Source organism: Ochotona princeps, chromosome 13, assembly GCF_030435755.1.
Source record: "Ochotona princeps isolate mOchPri1 chromosome 13, mOchPri1.hap1, whole genome shotgun sequence".
Classification (NCBI taxonomy): Eukaryota; Metazoa; Chordata; class Mammalia; order Lagomorpha; family Ochotonidae; genus Ochotona; species Ochotona princeps.
The window spans coordinates 14,515,691-14,521,690 of NC_080844.1; positions in this window are offsets into that span (position 1 = coordinate 14,515,691).

Consider the following 6,000-nt stretch of genomic DNA (forward strand, 5'->3'; position numbering starts at 1 on the left):
CACCAGGATCCCATACGGGTGCCGGTTCTAGTCCTGGCAGCTCCACTTCCCACCCAGCTCCCTGCTGTGGCCTGGGAAAGCATTGGAGGACGGCCCAAAGCCTTGGGACCCTGCACCCGCGTGGGAGACCTGGAGGTTCCTGGCTCTTGGCTTGGATCAGCGCAGCTCCAGCCATTGGGCTCACTTGGGGAGTGAATCACTGGACAGAAGATCTTCCTCTATGTCTCTCTTTCTCTCTGTGTATCTGATTTTGTAATAAAAATAAATAAATCTTTAAAAAAATATTAAGAAGGCAACTGTTAGATAAGTTGTTGTACTGACTCTAAATGTTTCTGATAGAAAGTTTTAAAAGTTAAGACCCAGCATGATGGTTCAGTGGTTAAACACTCGCCTTGCATGTGTCGAGACCCCATATTGGCGCCAGTTCTAATCCTGGCTGCTCCACTTCCCATCCAGCTCCCTGCATGTGGCCTGGGAAAGCAGTCGAGGACGGCCCAAAGCCTTTGGGACCCTGCACCTGCGTGGGAGATCTGGATGAAGCTCCTGGCTCCTGGCTTTGGATCAGCTCAGCTCCAGCCGTTGTGGTCACTTGGGGAGTTAACCAGTGGATGAAATATTTTTCTCTCTGTCTCTTCTTTTCTCTGTAAATCTACCTTCCAATTTAAAAAATAAGTTTTACAAGTCAAACAAGAATCTATCAAAATTTAAAATTGGTAAGCCCTGCCGCTGAATCAGTTGTGTGAAGAGAAGGTGACAGTGGACCTCGGATCCATAGCTATGGGAATGTGAACTCAATTCTGCTGTGTTTAATGAAATAAAGTGTATTCTCTCCTATCTTTAAATAGTCACCATGAGTTAGGAGGAGGACCAGATGATTTTTTTTTATTATATTTTTGACAATCTTTACATTGTTAATTAGGGTAAAAAGGCACAAGGGCTATAGGAAAGTGGGTAATACTATTATTTCCCTGTTGTTTCCTTCATATAGCTCAGGTAAAGGGAATATTGAGGGAGAAGTCCCACCCAGTCTCCCACCCATCCCAGGTCCCCGATGTGGGGCATGCAGCCAGATGAATTTTGACCTAGGAGCTCCAGCCTAGAACAACAACATCAACAACAAAAATGAACCCAGGTAAATCTAACACAAGGGAGAATATGAAGGGTGCTGTTGAGGAGGGACAGAGAAGGAACTGCAATGGCCGGTGCTGCGCCGATCCAGGAGCCAGGAGCTTCTTCCAGGTCTCCCACGCAGGTGCAGAGTCCCAAGGCTTTGGGCCAACTGCTTTCCCAGGCCACAAGCAGGGAGCTGGATGGGAAGTGGAGCTGCAGGGATTAGAACCGTTGCCCTTATGGGATCCCGATGAGTTCAAGGCGAGGACTTTAGGCGCTAGGCCACGCTGCCAGGCTCGTTGCTACATTTCTGAAACAAAGAACAACCTCCATCCACTGAGACCAGGTAGTTGCACCTCTCCCGACCGGAGACTATGTGTCTAGACGCTGTGGCACTCGATACTTAGCCTGCATTTTAAAAACTCTTTGTGCATTTGTGTTGTTTCCTCAAACTTAATATACACAATTTATTCAAGGGCCTGACCAAGAGTACAAAGTACATTTGAAAAGCAAGGTACATTTTGGTAAAGACACTTTTCTAATTTGGACAAGCGTCTGTGGCATAGCGTCATCTGGGTTATGTTGCCCCCTGGTGGTAGTATGAGCTTATAGCGTTCAAGAATCAGCTCCTTGCAGGTTTATTGAGCATCTATCGTGTGTTTAGCAATGCGGTAGGTTCTGAGGATGCTGACATGATTAAGACATACTTCCTACCCTTGCTGATTTCTCAGTCTAGCAGAAGATGCGTTTTGCTGTACCACAGTGTTTAAAGGAGCTACGAAGATCTGTGACTACTCACAGGAAGTAATCAGTCCTTCCCCCCAAGGGTCTTTGAAAACTATTACATTTTTTTATTAATTATTTTGCATTATGTGACAGTTTCATAGGCTCTGGGAATCCCCCCACCCCTCCCCATGCCCTTCCCCTATGGTGGATTCCTCCACCTTGTTGCAGTATTACAGTCCAAATTCAATCAAGATTCTTTCTTTGCAAACATATACCAAGCATAGAGGCCAACATCTTATTGTCCAGATGAATTGAACAGTTTCTTGGGGAGACCATTTGTGGTCTGAAGGTAGAGCCGGCAGAATATCATCCCAATTAATTAAGAGCCCCAACATAACATCAACAACAATTTACAACATTATGAAATTGACATGGTTTTGAGTAACCAGTATGTTAAAAAAAATGCAAGTTCTTAACCACATCCTATGATTAGCTCATTGACATTTCAATTTTAGTTTATATACAGAACCAACTGCTATACACCTTAAAATGGCTATAGGGTATTATTCAGCTGTCTCGTGTCTATTTTCATTTTAGTATTTAGCCGTTTGTTGTGTTGAAGTATAATTTTGCTGAACTTGGCAGATTTTAGGATAATCTAGACTGGCTTATAACTCTGACAAGACATTTGTCGACAATTAAGGTGCAGGACATTTTTTTTTTTGGAGGGGTGTGCGGAGAAATCTTCAACACCATGGTGAAGAGTGACTAATCTTCGTGTCCCACCCAGCGAGGTATGAGCCAATCCATGCCAGCTCTTTCCTGTCAGATTCCAAGCCCTACTTTTTGTTGTTTGTCTATTTATTTTAGGCAAAACTATTACATTTGAGCAGTCCCTTAAAAAAGGCGTGTGTGAAAAAAAGAATTAAAACAAAAACAAAAAGAATTAAAACAACAAAAAAATAATAAAAAAGAAACAACAACAACAAAAAAAGGCGTGTGTGGGTGTATGTGTGTGTGTCTTCAAGACTGAAGAGCTGCTTGAATAGAGGAAGCGAGTCATTGAAATGCAGCGTGTTCAGTGGGGTGCCCCTCAATAATATTCACAATGTGCCGAGCCAGACATTGTCAACCTGCCTCCCCGTGCGTGCACATGGAATGACCACAGCCTTGTATTTGTTATGTATCAGACAGTCCTGAACAAACTACTGGCGCAGGCATTTATAGCATAGTTGAAACTTTCCTCTTCTGTGATGTGTTTACTATGATCATTATACTATTCTATATAGATCTTAGACTATAATTTCTGTAGTAAAATATCCATGATTCTATTATGAATGATAACCCAGATTATTTTTATAATCGTGCACACTGTTGCTGTTTGACCTTTGTTGGAGGTATGATACTTTATCAGCCCCCTTTAAAATTCTGCTTTTCCTTATTTAGTTGGGGAAAAAAAACAGAGATCCAAGAATATATTGACTTAAATATCAAAATTTGGTGGCTTCACTGACATACTTTGTGGGCGAATATCTTTCCTTTGCACTGTGAGGAAGAGAACCTGTGGCCCCTCACTGGCTTAGGGAGTTCCCAGTCAACACTCATGCAGAATGCTAGGCTCTGCCAGCTCAGCTGCCCTGGGCTGCTGGACATGTCTCTGTAAACTCTTGTTTTTCCCTTCAGATCTATGGGATGGTAGATGGATGGGAAAGGGAATAGAATAGTTGTCTGTGGCCTGATGTTTTTCCCTCCGCAAAGCTAGCTTCCAGGAGTGAAATAAGCATGTTGTGGAGGTAGACAGGTTACAATGTGACGGTGGCAGGTGTCTTTCTAAGCTCCAGTTTCCTAACCTGTGAAAGATAGATAATAATACCCATTTTAACTATTAAAAATTATCCATTAAGAGTACTTTCTCTCTACCTCTTCTCCTTCATTGAAATGAGTATAAGCTATTTCAAATGTCCTGTTAAACATGAGCAGAGTAAAGCAGATTTTATATCTGTTACATATTTTCTTTTTTTTAAGGTTTGTTTATTTTTATTGCCAAGTCAGATATACAGAGAGGAGGAGAGACAGAGAAGAAGATCTTCTCTCCGTTGATTCACTCCCCAAGTGGCCACAATGGCTGGAGCTGCACCAATCTGAAGCCAGGAGTCAGGAGCCTCTTTCGGGTCTCCCACACAAGTGCAGGGTCCCAAGGCTTTGGGCCGTCCTCAGCTGCTTTCCCAGATCACAAGCAGGGAGCTGAAAGGGAAGCGGGGCCACTGGGATTAGAACTGGCGCCCATATGGGATCCTGGTGTGTTCAAGGCAAGGACTTTAGCCACTAGGCCACGCTGCCGGACCCATATTCTGTATTTTCAAGCCAACAAAGGGTCTTTCCATCTGAAACTCAGACTCATGAACATCATCCCATTGGTTCTACCTAGTGGTGTAAAGAGGAAGGCATCCTAACACCTCCTGACCGCCATGGATGGAGTGTTTGCTCTGTGCCCAACACAGTGTTAGGATTAAGGCCGCTCAGTCACTGGCCCTAGAAGCCCTTCAGCATGGTGAGAGGAAACAGATGCTAACACTGCCTGCAATTCAGGTTAGTGCATACTAGGTTATAAGTGAGTGGAGGAAGGGGTCCTGCTTCAAGTTGATCCTTGTGGGAGGATGTGGCAGATAAACTGAATCAGGCAGGATATGTGTTTTCTTGTGGAAGATTAGAGGAAGTATGTATGTGTAGGAAAGGTGAGTTGGGGGAAATACTAAGAAAAAACACACTTAAAAATGTTTTTATTTGAAAGGCAGATTGACAGTGGGAAAAGAAAAGAGAATGGAAAAGAGAGAGAGGTCTTCTATCTGCCAGTTTACTCCCAAATGGTTCCTAATACTCCCTGCCGTTTCTGGGAGAGCAGTAGAAGGCAGCTCAAGTGCTTGGCCCTGCACCCACATGGAAGACCCAGAGGAAGCTCCTGCCACTTGGCTTTAGCCTGGCCTACTCTCAGCCATGGCGGCCATTTGGAGAGTAACTCTGCCTTTCTAATAAATAAATCTTCATAAAATAAATATCAATAAGGTTGATTGATTGGCTGCGTCCCTGCCCATCCCATCATGTCAGCAGATGTGGATGGTTGAATGGACTCTTCTTTCATCTGAGCTGCCAAGGAAGCCCTCCCAAGTCAGAATGGCCACAGCGCGGGAGGGGGCTCACAGCTGTTGTGGTGAGCAAGCCTCTAGGCCACATGGCAACAGAGCTGTGCCGTGAGCTGCACAGTGGGCTTCTAGCTTGGGCAGTGAGGATTTCTCCAGGCTGGATTCCTGGCATGAACAACTAACCCTTTGTGTTTCTAGAGGCTTATTTTGGGCAACTGTTTGGTGTGTGGAACTTATCCTTCAAGGATATTTTTAGCACTAAAAAATGCATCAAGTTATTTCCAATCCTGGCAAGTTTCAAAACATGAGTGGGTGATTTAGGAAGCTCTGGTTCTCAAGAAATGACAATTGTGTCGGCGTAATCCGAGACCTGGCAAGGAATTTCTCTCTCTCTCTCTCTCTCTCACACACACACACACACACACACACACACACACACATTTTACCTCTCAGAACCTCATATTAATGGAACACACCAAGGTTAGGTTATTTAGCCTGTTTCTTTTACATACATACCAAGGAATAAATGTGCTTTGGTACTGCAGGCAAGCAGTTGCAAGCCACAGAACAGAGGGCATGGAGTTTGGGCTTGAAATGTATGATTGCTGTTGTAAATGCTACCCTGTTCCCAAGGCTACCCCCTTCCTTGCTGAGGTCTTCCCTTCTAGAACATTAAAATTTATAGAACCAGTAAGGCAGAAATTAGGAGCTGTCCCAGGATTATATGTGGCTTCAGGATACATATTTGGAAAGACAAACACCCCAAATAGCTACACTCATATCGGCTCTCATTCTTCATTCTCCTTTTAATTTCTCCTCTTGCTTCCCAAGTTCTTTTAAGAAAAAATTTGTAATAAATTTATTTTTGATGATGTTCACATAGTTAAGGAAGCGTGCCCATGTAGATCACTAATTAGGGTGGAGAGAGTCAAAGAATGGGGGAAAGTGGGTGAGACAAGCATTATTTTTTTTTCATCTATCTGGGGAAAATAGGGAGGCAAGGTGAGAGACTGCATCCTGCAAC